Below are 16,886 nucleotides of genomic sequence, written 5' to 3'. Positions count from 1 at the left end.
GGGACAGTATTTCTAAAGTGCTTCCTTAATTTTTAACTCTGGTAACAGTAGGTTTTATGAAATAACTACTGATAAAGGCTTCAGTGGCAATTGAGGGAACCAGCTGCGTCTGCTTTCTGCCCAAATCCTCAAATTGCTTAAAAAATATTTCTAGTTCTTCAGCAATTTGACATTTTTCCAGCTCCAGGAACCTAACTTTGGATGGGAAGTCACCTGAAAGTCCTAGGCCTAAGGCTACAAAGCATCCAGAAGGCGGCACTGGCTAATCACATCTGTGTTATTGCCAAGAAAACTATTTGGATGTCTCAACGAAATCATCTGGAATTGAGATCTCTTATAGTGCAATCATGGGGATCAGATTGTATACTATGTCATTCAATTATATGGAAAGGCTCATGTGTACTTTTCATCCATGATTGCACTGCATATGCTAAAAGATTTGAACATTGTTCCTGGGACTAAGCTCTGGTGACCTTGACTCAATTTGACACCCTGTTGTTCTCTGTTCTTTTAAAAGTGTCCATGGAATCCAAGTACCACAAGCAGCAGCCACCCGAGTACGGCAGGTAATGATGTCCCCAGCTGTTTGCAGCACATTCCTTAGAGATATTCAGATGCCCTCCCTTCTTCCATGTGATGAAGAGCAAACAACATAGCAGGAGGGGCTGGTATGTAGAGGTCCCAGCTCCTGCTGGAAAAGGCAGTGCTTCCTCGTTTAGGCACGTCTGAGATCAGCTGGAGAAGGGCACATGAGCTGAGAGAAATATTGAAACAGATGTGCCGAAGCTTCCCCTTGGTGCTACAGAAAACAGTCTATGCACGGTTGCAAACAATGTTGGGAAACGAAGCTGGGCCCAGTGGGATTTCATCCTGTGCCTGACTTAACTCCCTCCTCCTTCCTCTCTTCAGTTTCTGTCAACAATTCTGCCATTCTCTCAAATGGCTATAAGAACAACATGCTATGACGTTCCAGCGAGGTTCGCTTTTAAAGATATAAATCCCGGCAGGGGAGATATCTGGAAGCCTTTTCTTTGCAGCTATAGTACACCATCTTTGTGTAATGCCACACATGTTATTTGCACTGTTGGCTGTTTTCATTAAAAAAAAAAATACTTGTATTTCATATGGATGCTGGGAGTGGGAATTCGAAATTTTGGATGGGTTTTCAGAACTGGTTTAGAGGATTGTTTGACAGTGAGTTACTGGTAGCTATGAAGAATTGAGAGGAATTAAGAGTTCATTCTACCAGAGATGAAATGCTCCGAGGTCTGCTACCAGTTCGCTTAGCTACCAGTTCGCTGTGCGCGTGCATGCACAGTGTGTGCCAAATGCGTGCATGCGCACCACAGGTGCTACCGCACAGTGCTGAAAAAGGAGACTTAAGAAGCCTTTTCTAAGGTAAGTAGAACAGTGGGGGGGGGAACAGCTGTGTCATGTGATTTAGATTCGCTAGAAAGCAGGATTTCCTGCATCCACAATTAATATAAATCACGCGGCACAGCTGATCGTTGGAAATACTAATTCGTCTGAACTGGTAGCGTTTTTTTCAGTACCAGTTTGCCTGAATCGGTAGCTTTTATTACTACCGGTTCAGGCGAATCGGTCCGAACCTCTGCATTCTGCTCTTCCTCCACTCTTAGGATTCTATACTTAGTTCTCCACATGCCTAGTTTTTTCTGTCAACATTGAAAAGTTGATGAGTTATCTAAATTACCCAGTGATCTTAATTCTCCCAAATGAATTCAACATTCAAACTCGGGAGGGAGACTATTACTGACCTCCATATATTGGATTCGGTCCCAGCCTCACTGGATTAAGAGTGATGGCAAGATAATTGATTCCCAAGCTCGTTTTGAGCAGGATTCATATTTTAGGAAAGAGTCAGATCAACTGAAAAATATTCTGAGAGGCTCCAAGAATGATTAGGAGAAACTGAGGGAGCGGTATTCTTAACTTTTAAGTTTCTGATTATGTTTTAAATTTTTGTTAGTTGCCTTGAATGCGTGCCAGAACAAAACCTTGAGATATAAATCCAATCCTATCAGAACAGATAAAATCAATAACTGAATATCAGAGTTAGAAGGGACTACTTGAGCTACTGCATTCAACCCCATACTTATCATAGGAATGAAAACAAAAGCATTGGAGACACATGAGTCCCCAACCCCCATAAGAACACCTTTTAAAAAGGCAGAGTGGATTTTATTTAAATCAAATCAATTTAAATCATGATTTAAATCACTAGTAAAAAGGCTTGATTTAAATCAATTCAATTTAAATAATAACTTTTAAACAGCAAATGTCATCTCTGTCCCACAGCAGCTCCTCCTCTGACCCACTGTTGATTTACCGACAGTCCCAATATTGCAGAATATACAGCCTCATGCTACATAAGTAAACTCCATTTCATGCTGAATAAACTAAATTATTAATGTATCTTAAAAGAAAACTATCTTTAGTTAGATTTTTACTCCAAAAGCATTTTATTAAAATAAATTTGATTTTTAAAAAATCCAATTTAAATTAAAAAAATCTGATTTTTAATTTTATTTTTTAAAAAACCATCGATTTTTATCCACCCTGAAAAAAGGGCAGTTTCCCACCTCTCCAGGTTACTGGTTCCCTCATCCTGTGTGTGTGTACCCTACGAGATTGTCCAGATCAGTAAGCAGATTCCACAAGAAGACTACAACTATATTTTATCGATACAGGCTATAGTAACAGAATCTCACTTGCAGAAAGCTAGTCTGAATCACTTCCTAAGACTTTCCTTTTGCTCTATACTCAGAACATACTTACGTATGTGTTGTTATCTTAACAGTTCCTGGATAGTTACTCCAAGGTCATCTCCATGGTTCCTACAGTGTGTGATATGTATGTGTAGGTCTATCCATACCCTTCAAATACTTAAAAGGATGTAAATTGAAAAAGGTTAAGGCGTTATTCTGTCATCCATCAGGACAAGATGTTGAATAATGGATTGAAGTCATAGGGGGGAAAAATGCAACTTCAATGGCGGGAGACCTTCTTAACCAAAAGAGCAGTTCATCATCAGTGGAATTGGTAAATAAAGGAGGTGACAGGTTTTACTGGGAGAGGTTAGATTGCTATTTACCAAGAATGCTTTAAGTTGGATTCCTCTGTGGAACTAAAGATTGGACTCGCAGACTTCAATGGTCTAAACCATGATTTTTTATGAGGAAAGCAAGCCTGTACAACCTTTTTTGCTGGGGGCAGGGAGGGAGGGAGAGGGCTTCCACTTATTCACTGAATGTAATATAGGCCAGAAGGAAAGGAATGCAGCCATGACAAAAGCTAAATTGGTTTTTATTTCATTACAGTGTAACTGTGATTAAAGCTGCAGTAATGAAGTACAGTGAACACGATTGCTTTCCCACATTTTTAATTCTGTTATGTTAAATACTATAATAATATAATAAATAAATAAATGTTATGTTAAATGTTATGTTAAATTCAGCAGCAAGTTTGGGAAGGACTATAACCAAGGTTTTTCTGGCTCTGGAACCACAGGCCCGGTCTCTCTGCTGCTGTCAGACGATTAAACAACCCCATTGGCACCTATCTATATAGGAGAAGTTTGCAGTTTTGGCTTCTCTCCTGAATATTTAGGCCAATTAACCCTGGAGAAGGCCAAATCAATAGTAAAAGTGAGAAACAGGGACGCTGATTGTCAAAATGGTATCACCAGTGCCCCTGAATTCTACCACCAAATTTTAGACAGTCACAAGCTCTTTAGTGAGGGGTATCTATATAATTTAATCTTAAGCAAATATAGATGGATCTTTTCCAGATACCACTTTGATGCCAAGCCATCAACTCTACTGATGGGAAGATGGGACTCTTTATTTGCAGAGACTTTGCTTTTGTGAATGCAGGCAGGTAGAAACTCTCAATCATGAATTTATATGGTGCCCTTTTAATGATGCCTATTATGTGCACTGATTAGCCCAATCATCCAAACACAAGGACCATACAGATAAATTTTATGTTTATTATTTTTTTAGATATGCTAACACCACACTCACGGACCAGGTGGCCAAATATCTTCAAAAAGTTTTACAAGTGCACAAAACATTTAATTACATGCATTGTTTTATTGCCCTATTTTTCCCCCTTTCCCAATAACAAATTCTTGTGTTAAACTCTTTCTCTTTTTTTACTGTAACTTTTTCATTGTAAAGGCTGGTCAAAGTTCGTAATAAAGAAAATGGGCTGGGATTTTACAGGAAACTTTCCTCTGTCTGGCACCATTTTATTTGCAGAATAATTCTTCTGAAATGCCCTTCAAGATTTATATGGAGCAGGAGAAGAGCAATGTAGATACGTTGATCAAAAAGATAATGTTTCCACACTGGGTATTGTTCAAGAAACCACATGTTATATTATCTATGGTTACACAGAAAGACACTACCTAAGGATATTGCTGACTGAGAGAAAGACTTTCAGGAAATTGTGTTTTGCGTGGGAATCAAAGAGAATATTGGCATTGGAGCCCCAGGAGTGACATTCTGGCAGCATTTAAAATTCAGTCTTTTCCCAACTGATCTCTACAAGGACCCAGAGAAGATATTTTTATAGCCTGACTGACCCATTCAGGAGACCCTAAGTTAATCATAACAGACTAAAAATATAAAACAGTACAAAATAACATGCAAACCTCCTTCAAGATGGACACTTCTGGTTAGTAATTAGTGTTAAAAAATTAATGAATTAGGACTCTTGTGAGGAAGAGGGGTCTGCAATCTTCCAGCACTGGAGAGCAATAAAGTGTGAGGCCACAACAGAAAAGCAATAGCGAAAGCAATTAGACTTATACACTGCTTCGCTGTGCTTTACAGCCCTCTCTAAGCAGTTTACAGAGTCAACATATTGCCCCCAACAATCTGGGTCCTCATTTTACCGAAGGCTGGAAGGCTGAGTCAACCAGCTAGAAGCTGGTGAGAATCGAACTCCTGGCAGTGAGCTGAATTAGCCTGCAATATTGCATTCTAACCACTGTGCTGCCACAGTTCCTATTGAAAAGGCTACCATTGAGAGCACTTGAACCAGGGGTGAAATCCAGCAAGTTCTGACAGGTTATGGAGAACCGGTAGCGGAAATTTTGAGCAGTTCGGAGAACCAGCAAATACCACTTCTATCTGGCCCCAGAGTGGGGTGGGAATAGAGATTTTGCAATATCCTTCCCCCAGGAGTAGGGAGGGAATGGAAATTTTGCAGTATCCTTCCCCTGCCACGCCCAAGCCACGCCCACAGAACCAGTAGTAAAAAAAATTAGATTTCACCACTGACTTGAACCTAATTTTCATTAGTGGTGGTTGGAAACTCTTCTTAAGGAGGGAGATACTTACCAGATGGGCAGGTTTAATCCTGGCACTGAGGTGCCTGATGTATTATGGTACTGTGCTATATAGAGTAAGTAATTTGCAGAAGTGAATGTTGGTATATGCATCTGTGGGAGCAGGTGTGGCAAGGAGAAGATTCAACAAAAGAGTCATTTATGGGTGAATGCAAAACACTCAAAATATTTACAAGATAATCAGGTTCAAACTTTATCTGCTTTACTGAAAGCGGCAAGATTTAATCTGGCGCAACTAACTTGTTCTGTTGAGGAGAAGAGTTCAGATCTCTCAATTTATTGTATCTATTAACAGCCTTGAGCCATAGCCTATGACACCATCTCACTCAATGGGTAAATAAATGGCATAGTTTTCACTATTCAACCCCCAGCAGATACACTTGCCAAGGAATCCTTTTCTGAAATTTACAGTATTTTCACAGCATTGTCCTGTCCTCATTACTATTATTTTGACACAGTGAAGATGGGATGACTCTAGAAAATGCTATAAATTGTTAGTGGGGAGGTAGAGCAAGATTACAAAAAGCTTCCTATAGAATAACAGAGTTTGAAGGACCTTGGAGATCTTCTAGTCTGACCCCTGCTCTAGCAGGAAACCCTGTACCAGTGATGGCTAACCTTTTCCGGACCAAGTGCCCAAAGCACACCCGAACCTCCAAAATGCAGTACCCAAAACGAAGCCCCCACACGTGGCACGTCCTCCTGCGCATATGCACATGAGCCCCATCCCTGCCCCACGCATGCACACATGCCCCCCCCAAGCACCCTGTCCCCCCACGCATGCGTAGCAGAGACTCAAAGACCAGCTGGCCAGCGGGAGGCACGCGCATATGCGCAATGGAGCTCAACTGGGGCGACAGCTTGCGTGCCATCAGAGAGGGCGCTGCATGCCACCTCCGGCACGCGTCATTTCAAATCAACAATTGTCCAATCTCTTCTTGAAGACCTCTAGTGTTTGAGCACCCACAACTTCTGGAGCCAAGTCATTCCACTTGATCAATCAATGAGCCTTGATAGCACAGTGGTTTAGTGCACCCTGTTATTAACACAGCTGCCTGCAATTTCTGCTGGTTCGAATCTCTCCAAGGCTCAAGGTTGACTCAGCCTTCCATCCTTTCTAAGGTAGGTAAATTGAGGACCCAGTTTGTGGGGGGCAATAAGCTGACTTTGTATAAAATATACAAAAGAATGAAGGCTATTGCTTAATGCATTGTAAGCCGCCCTGAGTCTCCGGAGAAGGGCGGCATATAAATCAAATTTAAAAAAAAATAAATAAAAATTGTTCTATCTGTCAGGAAATTTTTCTTTAGTTCTAGGTTGGTTCTACATTCATTGCTAATTAGTCACAAAGTAGTCCTTTGGGCTGAAATCGTTCCATTTTGTAATAATACTGCTAAAACAAAGGGGAATAAAGAATCCCACAGAAGGATGGAAAGAGGCTAAAAAGATGAGGAAACACTGTAAAAAAAAAACTGTACATGAAAAGAAGGAATCCTGTTATCTCCCAGATGTGCTGGATTACAGTGTCTACAAGACCTATACTTTTAGCATGCTGCTTTAGTTTGAAGGGAGTTGAAATCCAGAATGCTGGGTGGGTCACAGACATTAGCCATAGCACTTATATATCATTTCATAGTGTTTTACAGCCCTCTCTAAACAGTTTACAGAGCCAGCATATTGCTCCCAACAATCTGGGTCTGCATTTTACCAACTTCGGAAGGATGGAAGGCTGAGTCAACTTTCAGCTGGTCAGGATCGAACTTCTGGCAGCCGGTGGAATTAGCCTGCAATACTGCATTCTAATTACTGCACCACCATGGCTTTAACTCTAAACTGTAAGCTAGCACTGGAGATGATGTTTCATTATTTTATTTTATTTTATTTTTTTGCTTTAATTTATATGCCGCCCTTCTCCGGAGACTCAGGGCAGCTTACAATGCATTAAGCAATAGCCTTCATACTTTTGTATATTTATACAAAGTCAGCTTATTGCCCCCACAATCTGGGCCCTCATTTTACCTACCTTTGAAAGGATAGAGTCAACCTTGAGCCTGGTGAGATTTGAACTTGCAGTAATTGCAAGCAGCAGATGTTAATAACAGTGCTTTAGTCCACTGTGCTACCAAGGCTCTTCTTAAATACCAGAAACTGAATAATATACTTTTTTCAAAAAAGAAAATTAATGCATTCAAACAATTTAAGATGCTAAGCACCTGTTACTCATTATCAGATTTTCGTATTCATTGGCTACAACACAGGAAAATGTCCAGCAGTTATAATTCTTACTGAACAGCTGGGTAGAATTTGCATACACATTTCCTTCTTATATATTTTATAAGGGCTAGAACCTTGGTTTACATTAAAAAATTATGCTAATTGAAAACAGCAGAGGCTTAAGAAATAGCAGGGAAAATAGCAACAGTCTCCAATTCCTGCCTTAGGGCTCAGATTCAGCAGATAATGGGAAACCAAGAAAAGGTTTTTTTTTATTATTATTTTATTTTTGGAGCTTTATTTCTTTCGGAATATATGCAATCCAAGGAAGGCAAATCAGGAAGGTTATATCGAGACACGATTGTCAGTTTTGTCTGTGACGTTCGTTCTCCCACCCCCCACCCCCTCTTTTATTGCATGGATTAATGTCACCACTGCTATTATTAACTTTTGGCACTTAGATGGCTTTCTATAGATTTTAAGAGTTCTCTTTAATGGGATGCAGAAAGAATGAGTTTCCTTAGGTGGTTTGGGAATTACCTTCAACTCTTCCCCAGGCTCCCGCCAAAACTGCTCTTTGAAATCTTCAGTTTTTGCTGTAGTTGGTCAATATGTTTATAACCATTGGAAACTGGGTTTATTACACCACCTTGCCCTTTTGCTCCCAAGAGATCATATGGCCCTGAAATATGATTTTCCCCTGCTATTTCAGCCTGGCTGAAAGGGCTGCCAGTTATTTTGCAACAGTTGGGTGCCTGCCTTCTGAAAGCATAGTGCCCTGCCTGCTAGTAGTGTACCGAATCCAATTTCCTAGAGATTATAAATAAATAGCCTCCATTTTATCTGACTTCCAGATAAAAATGATTAAGAATTAAGCATCACAAAAAGTTGATGCTGCATTCTGGATATCTGATTTTTATTTCCTTTCCTTTTTTTTTTTTTTTTTTTTTGGCTGATTTGTAGCCTTTTACTTCTTTCCATTCACAGAGTGGATCGTGGTGGAAAAACAGTAAACAAACACATTCTTACCAGATAAAATCTACTCATTTGTCCTTGGCTGATGAACTGGAAATATCCTCTACATAGATTGTCACCAATGATAAAGCTTCCTTTTTTGATTATGGAGATTCTCAGTCATCTAGGTCATGGTTGTCCCGAAGGTGCTTTTTCAAGAGGCAATTGGAGTTCTTCCAGTTGCCTCTTGAAAAAGCACCTTTGGGACTTACTTTTTTTGAGTACTCTAAAGCTTATATATTTTAAAAACTTGCCTTCAGAAGTTGTAGGTGCTTCATCACTGGAGGGTTTTAAGAAAAGACTGGGCAGACACCTGTCTGAAATGGTATAGGGCTGTGATGGCGAACCTATGGCACGCATGCCACAGGTGGCACATGGAGCCATATCTGTGGGCACATGAGTCATTGCCCTAGCTCAGCTCCAGCGTGCATGTGCGTGCCGGCCATCTGATTTTCAGCTGGCCTCGCCCACATCGCCCCTCCCCTCCCAGGAGTCTCCACATGGCCCATTTTGGATGCCAGGTAAGTACAGGGCTGATGTGGAGGCTCTGGGAGGGCATTTTCGTCCTCTGGAGGGCCTCCTGGGGGGGGAGGCCATTTTCACCCTCCCCAGCCTCCAGGAAAGCTTCTGGCACCTGGGGAGGGCGAAAAACGGGCCTACCGGGCTCACTGAATGTCGGGAAACAGGTCGTTTCCAGCCTCTGGAGGGCCTCTGGGGGGTTGGGGTGGGGGAGGCCGTTTTCGCCCTCCGGAGGCTTCAGGTAGGCCTGCTAGGCCCAAAATTGGGTGCAGGGGGGGTTGTGTGCACATGCACGGGGAGGGGTGGGGTATGGAATTATGGGTGTGGGCACATGTGCGTGCAAACCCCCCCCCGTGCTCCCCCCACTTTTGTCACACAACAGCAAAAAGGTTAGCCATCACTGGTATAGGGCCTCCTGCTTGAGCAGGGGGCTGGACTAGAAGACCAAGGCCCCTTCCAGCTCTATTCTGATTGAAATACATCTATCTAACCCACCAGAGTGGGGAGGCAGGGCATATTACAGGTCCCCTCTCTTAAGGACCAAGAAGAAGGGCCTTCCCCCTCGAACACTATCCCTGCAGAGATAAGATTGGCTCCCTGCAGAGATAAGATTTTGAAAGGTCCTGGAGACATGGGTTTGTTAGTGGGCCTGGGGCTCCAGGGTGACACGAGTCTATCAGGTGGCCTGTTTGATGGTTTTCACCAGAGGGGTGGAGGTTTATTGGGTTTTATATTTGGGGTATCACTTCTATAGGCTGCCCAGAGTCATCATGAGTCACACGGCCATATAGATTTTCTTAATAAATAAATACCATTAAATGCACTGATGATCATCTCTCATCTGGTTTCTGTCCCAGAAAGTATCCTGTTCATTGTGAGATGACAAGGGTTAGGCAATCTAATGTGATCCAGATGTGCTGAGATTCCCATTCCTATAATTCAGAGTCTGAGAATTACAGTCCATAAACACCTGGCAGCACCGTGTTCTGTGCCAAAGAAGAGCAGAGGAAATGTAATCGTTTATTCTTTGAAACGTTTAATTCTCTTACGAAAGTGTTCATGCCAACTATGCTTCTGAGATAAGTTTCAAGACCATCATGACACAGCAGTTCCGTTTCTGCCTGGAAGGCCATTTCCAAGAAGTGGTGCTAGAAGACTAAGGTGAACGAAGTCACGTAAAAATGTGTGCTGTTCTAAAAGGGGCCCATCCTTAAGCCTAATGCCCTTGATATTAGCACACTGATTTCTTTTCGTCCAATTCAGATACATTGGTTCTGGGATCAGATGAGAACCAATAATTGGAAGCTTGATTTGTCTAACCTGGAAAGTAGGATAGGATAGGATAGGATAGGATAGGATAGGATAGGATAGGAGAGGAGAGGAGAGGAGAGGAGAGGAGAGGAGAGGAGAGGAGAGGAGAGGAGAGAAGAGAAGAGAAGAGAAGAGAAGAGAAGAGAAGAGAAGAGAAGAGAATAACAGAGTTGGAAGCAATGGTGAAATCCAATTTTTTTTACTACTGGTTCTGTGGGTGTGGCTTGGTGGGTGTGGTGTGGGTTGGTGGCCATGGCAGGGGAAGAATACTGCAAAATCTCCATTCCCACCCCACTCTGGGGCTAGCCAGAGGTGGTATTTGCCGGTTCTCAGAACTGCTGAAAATTTCCGCTACCGGTTCTCCAGAACCTGTCAGAACCTGCTTGATTTCATCCCTGGTAGGAAAGGACCTTGGAGGTCTTCTAGTCCAACCCCCTGCTTAAGCAGGAAACCCTATACCACTTCAGACAAATGGTTATCCAACATCTTCTTAAAAACTTCCAATGTTGGAGCATTCACAACTTCTGCAGGCAAGTTGTTCCACTGATTAATTGTTCTAACTGTCAGGAAATTTCTCCTTAGTTCTAAGTTGCTTCTCTCCTTGATTAGTTTCCACCCACTGCTTCTTCCCCTGCCCTCAGGTGCTTTGGAGAATAACTTGACTCCCTCTTCTTTGTGGCAGCCCCTGAGATATTGGAACACTGCTATCATGTCTCCCCTAGTTCTTCTTTTCATTAAGCTAGACATACCCAGTTCCTGCAACCGTTCTTCATGTTTTAGCCTCCAGTCCCCTATCATCTTTGTTGCACTTCTCTGCACTCTTTCTAGAGTCTCAATTTCTTTTTTACATCGTGGTGACCAAAACTGAATGCAGTATTCCAAGTGTGGCCTTACCAAGGTATTATAAAGTGGTATTAATACTTCATGTGATCTTGATTCTATCCCTCTGTTTATGCAGCCTAGGACTGTGTTGGCTTTTTTGGCAGCTGCTGAACACTGCTGGCTCATATTTAAATGGTTGTCCACTAGGACTCCAAGATCCCTCTCACAGTTACTACTATTGAGCAAGGTACCACATATACGGTACCTGTGCATTTTGTTTTTCTTGCCTACGTAAATGTAGAGTCTCTTGCACATTCACTGAAAGTTCAGGAGTATTAGATCCAACCAAGTGCACTTGTATGCAGGGTCTTTGCACTATCTCAGATGTCTGGAAACTGCCAATAATAAAGATCAAATAACTTGGAGACTCCTGCTCCAAACAGAATCTGATCAACCAATCTATGCTAGCCAAAAGATTATATTAGGACTTCCCACCTATTGGGAATGAGAACTTAGAAATCAGTATTTGTGTGAGAACCTTCTCTTATGACCAGTCTGATTCCAAGAAGCTTTACAGGAAGCTTGTACATACTTATTTACTAGCTATTTCAAAGAGTTTTCAAGGAAAAATAATACCGATTAGGTTTGAATATCTATGTCACAAATCAGAAATGATTCTAGATTTAGGGAATGTATCAACAATGGTTAGGTATGGTTAGATTATTATGTGCCATTTTGTTGTTTATCTAATTTTGTAAATTGCTTAAAGTCAATTCAAGGTAAGAAAATAAAAAGAAAGTATAAAATACAAAGAGGAAATAGGGGGAAAAAGAGGAAAGAGTAAGATAAAGAAAATATTCATGTGTATGTATATTTGTATATGTATATGTGTTTGTGTACACACACACACACACATATATATAAAACGTAGTCACTTCATCACAACTTGTATAAATAAGTTTTGTAGCTCTTCACACTCTCTTTAAAGTTACAAACAGACAACAATAGCAATAGCACTAAGACTTATATGCTGCTTCATAGTGCTTTACAGCCCTCTCTAAGTGGTTTTCATAGTCAGCATATTGCCCCCAACAATCTGGGTCCTCATTTTACCAACCTCGGAAGGATGGAAGACCGAGTTAACTTTGAGCTGGTCAGGATAGAATTCCTGGCAGTGGAATGCAGACCTAGCCTGCGATACTGTATTCTAACCACTGTGCCCCCATGGTTCATATAAAGTGACAGACCTGGATAAGGATATCTGTTCAACCTATAACCCAGGGGTGGGTAATTAATTTTACCAAGGAGTCACATGAGAAACTGGGACCGTTGTGGAGGGCTGCCCTTGCTGCCCTGCCCCTGACGCTGCCCTGGTGTCATCCCCTCTAGGGATGCCAGCCCATCCCCTCTGCCAACCCCACACCAATGTCCTGCCCCTGACGTAGCCAACACTCAAGCACTGATGCCACCAATGCTGTGGCCTGGAGTGGGACAGCCCGTGAGCCAGATGTGGCCCCTGGGCTGTAAAATGCCCAGGTCTGTCATAACCTGTATTCCTTGTTGATAAAGAAGTCCATAAGATATCAACTTTTCAATCTGGTGCCAGCAAAAGGTCCATAAATTCTGGTTGCCAGAATTTATAAAATTATGTCTTATTTTAACTTTGATCAAATAAACCAACTTTATATTTCTTACTTCTATTTCTGAAAAACCTTAATATTTCTATTTCTGAAAAATCTTAAAAGATTAATGATAATCTCATTGTCATAGAATATGTTCTTTCTTCAATTCTTCTTTGTTCCACCCCATAGGTTTCTTTGATGGAGGTTTTTAACAAGCCTCCTTTGTAAATCCAATAAAAAGACATCAAGGTCATTACCCTTTCCCCTTTAAATTTTAAAACTTGAGTCAGTTTCTTTTGTTCATCCAGCAAAAAACCCTTATCCAGGCCTGTCACTTGTATTTCCATTCAAAATGACTTCTGTTATGTATTCCATTCTTTAATATTTCAAATATTATAATGTGTTGTGTCATTTTGTAAATTCCAATACTGATCAAAATCAAAAGTAGGTGTACACTTTTTTTCTTTTTGCCTGGAATCTTTAGTCCCCGCTAGAGTCCAATTTAAATGATAAAGGGAACGAGCCTTCAGGAACATATATAAGTGGTCTTCTGTCTTCTCTTTCTGAAAAACTGGGTAATTCATTGGTTCTTCAGTCTTTGCCATGCTCATTGTAGCTTGGCATGCTCCCCCGGAAACCTTGGTAGAACACTAATCCCAATTCCAGAAACATTTGGGTTCAATTCCTGAAATCTCTAATAAAAAGTGTCAAAAACCAGAAGAAGGGAAGGAGCCCTAGGCTGAATTGCTTGAAGTTGATGACATTCAAAACAAACAGTTGGTTTATTCTAAGAAATTCATCAAAGTTGATTCACTCAGCATCCCTTTTTCCAATATTTTAAAAGAGTGCTGGCTTTCTGTAACAGTTTAATATATACCCAGGTTGCTGACAACTCCAACGCCACTTGGAAGGAACTTCTACAAAGCCACAATATCCAAGCTATGATAGTTCAGCTGGCTCAGTGACAAGCAAAACTAAACTAAAATTAAAATTAAAAAACTACATACTGTGCTTTATCTGCTTCAAATCGAGACCACCCATGCTATTCCATAGAAAGAGGCAAATCAAGAAAGTTAGTTCAATTCCGGGAAATAAAAGGCAAAAAGCAAGATCCAGCATATACTGTGCAATGTGGCCAGCAGATCAATAACAGACCAATCAGAGATAGAATGAGAGGCTCTGTTTGTGCTTTGGGTAACTGGTGTTGAATTATGGGGTGGGTGGGGTGGGGGTAATGAAATTTATAACCCTATTTCTTCCTCTAATTGTAGCCACATTACGTTTTCCATTCATTGCTTGAAGAATTAGTCTGGAGCCATAAAGCAGAGAGTTTTTCTCTCTCCTCCTTCCTCCCCTCCTTCCTCCCCTCCTGCCTCCCCTCCCTCTCCTCAGACTCCAAGTTATATTCAACCCTGTGCAGGTTGATACTTATGTCTCCCCATCTTACAGTTACCTTTGAAGAATGTGCCACTTGCCTATACCTAATATAAAGCATCTGTGACTGAAGGCCCAAAGTTTCTCAATACACCTATGAAGGAGAATATTTGTAGCTCAACACTGATGATGTTACTTAGTTAGGGTAATGAAACATCTGCAAGAAAACAAACAAGCTCAGAGAGCACCAAGGACTCCTCATTTCTCAATATAGTCAATTCACATATTCACAGTTATGAGTCACCAAACTCCAAGTAATCAGAATATGGGGCAAGAATGCCTAAACCAATCTTTCATTTCCAACAAATGCTTCTCACTACTCTTACTGTCATCCAAAGCTAAACCAGTCCATCTTAGCCAAATCACCACACCTCTGAAAAGGTGGGTGGTAGGTGGTGGACCAGGCAACTGCAGGCTGTGGGACCAGTAAAGAATCATGGTGACCAAGATGTTCACTCAAGGAAAGGGGGAAAAATGGTAACCTGGCGAGGAGGGTAAGCTTTTGGTAAAGTAGCAGAATCACTTGAACCTGGGTTTGGCTAAATCAAAAAATCTAAGCCCAGGACTGTCTACACTGGAAGAAGCCCATCCAGATTTTCTTGAAATCCAACTCCCAACCATCCAACTCCTTTGACTGTACTCAAACTTAAGGACAGAATTTAGAATTTAGAATTTTCTGTTCTCTGATGAAAGAAGCAACGGGCCTTTGCCAGGGCAGTCTTGATTTCTTCAGGTAGAAGAATGTAAAGCAGGCTTACTTTAAGACTTTGATTTCTTCTACCTATAGATGAAAGCACTGAGGAGATTTTTGGTCTCTTTTGTTGTAAAGGTCAGCTTTTATTAGCTTCTCTCAAAAACTCTCCTCAGGGATACTTCCCAGAAAGAAACAAGTCTCTGAGCTGTCCCTTGTTGACAGGGTCTGCCTGTGCAAGAAAGCTGGTGAAGTGAAAAGATGGGGAAACCTGTCACAGCTGACCCTCCATCTTGTTTGGACCAAGCATACAGTCAGTTCCTATGCAGGAAATCCACAGCTGCAGGCTAGACCAGTTTTTTTTTTTTTTTTTGTAACGTGCCAGAAGAAGGTAATGGCAAATGATTTCCATCCTGTTATGAAGAAAACAGCATGGACGTATTTATGAGGTTATAAAAGGTCAAGCTCAACTCAAAGGAGATTTTAACTCCTTTTCTTTTTTTTTAAAGCTTAGAACACAGAATTAATGTATCAGCAACAGCTTGTCATTCCAAATGCAGGCTCAAGCTAACCTGAGCAATTAGGTTTCCCTGCCTTCCTCCAACGACTGCTATTGCTTGAAGTGATGTGGAGATTCAGAGTAGATTGGGGTTCCTAAAGATGACTTAATCCATAAAGGTGACTATTGCTCAGGGGAGCCACATGCCCAGCATAGGACAGCAAGTTCTACCCACTGAAGTGGATCAATGAGCTAAAAGAAAAAATACTGCAGCAGAAAAAAAAACAACTTTACTATTTATCCCAAGAGCTGGAGAGCAGGGCAGGAGAACCGGGAAGGCTGCACATTATAGAGGTGTTAATTGAACACCACTGGAGAGACCCTGGATTATATTTTTTCCCCTCCCAACTATTCCCATATGGCTTCCTGTGTATCCATTTTGAAGCTAAGCAACAAAATCAAGCTCATTAGAACCTAATAATGAAATTGCAACAAAGCTAAAACAATCAATATGTAACATAATGAAAAGGAAGTGGGAAAGGGATTAGGGAAGACAACTCTGTTCCCTTAAAGAGCTTCCAACAGGAGACAAGAGTATCAGTAAATCAGGGGGGGAAAAAGACAGCCCGGATTTATAAGGAGCAGCTTCATCTGCAGGGGAAGCTCCTCACAGCAGGGATACGGGCATGACTACTTTCTCTCTTTCCAGAGGATGGTACTATGGAAAGTAGTAGTAGAGGAGGAGCCAGAGAAAGCAAGAGGTCAATTAAATTAAAAAACAGTGACAGTTCTGGGGCACAAACAGTGGGAGCTCAGAATTCTGAACGCTTGCAATAACTGTGTAGAAGAGGGGAGTTTGGCTACAGTCACAGAACAATGTATTTCCCCAAATAAGCCCCGATTGAGCTCTTCTGATCAAATGGAAGCAGCCTGCTACATCTGACAGCCCCAACCCCCACAACATGCCAAGGTGATCAGACCATCTCCCTTCCTCCCGCAACCCAGAAGAAACTCCTCTGGCTAGCTATTTCCTGCTTACAGTGTTGGCGAAGCCTAATCCCAATATATCAGGGCTGTCCACGGGGAGCTCCAATTTCCCAACGACATACTTGTATCAACATACAGGGGTCCCAAGCAATCCATGATCTAGTCAATTTTGGCCAGCTTTGTCTTTAACCAAGCCTACCTTGGTTAATTTTAAGGTGTGGTTTAGTGAATTGATGATGATTGTGTGAATCCAGAAAATCTGAGTTAATTGAACCAGGTGAAGTCTGTTATGTTGCCATGCTTGGGTATTTGGGTGAGGAAAGGAGGGAGCATCAGAATAGGGAGAACATGCTTAACCTGGATAAAACGCCAGGGAAGACTGCAGCTGGAGAAAGA

At 41.5% G+C, this 16,886-nt stretch overlaps 1 protein-coding gene across 7 annotated transcripts in view; it reads right to left on the bottom strand.

Moving 5' to 3' along the window:
• The window catches only part of PPP1R1A (protein phosphatase 1 regulatory inhibitor subunit 1A), a 112,123-nt gene that overhangs the window by 94,405 nt on the left and 832 nt on the right, over nucleotides 1-16,886 (bottom strand). The gene's annotated exons all lie outside the window — the stretch shown is intronic.

Source organism: Pantherophis guttatus, chromosome 2 (assembly GCF_059756535.1).
Source record: "Pantherophis guttatus breed Tessera chromosome 2, ASM5975653v1, whole genome shotgun sequence".
NCBI classification, from domain to species: Eukaryota; Metazoa; Chordata; class Lepidosauria; order Squamata; family Colubridae; genus Pantherophis; species Pantherophis guttatus.
Note: the sequence above shows the minus strand (reverse complement) of the source record. Positions and strands in the feature narration are given on the sequence as shown.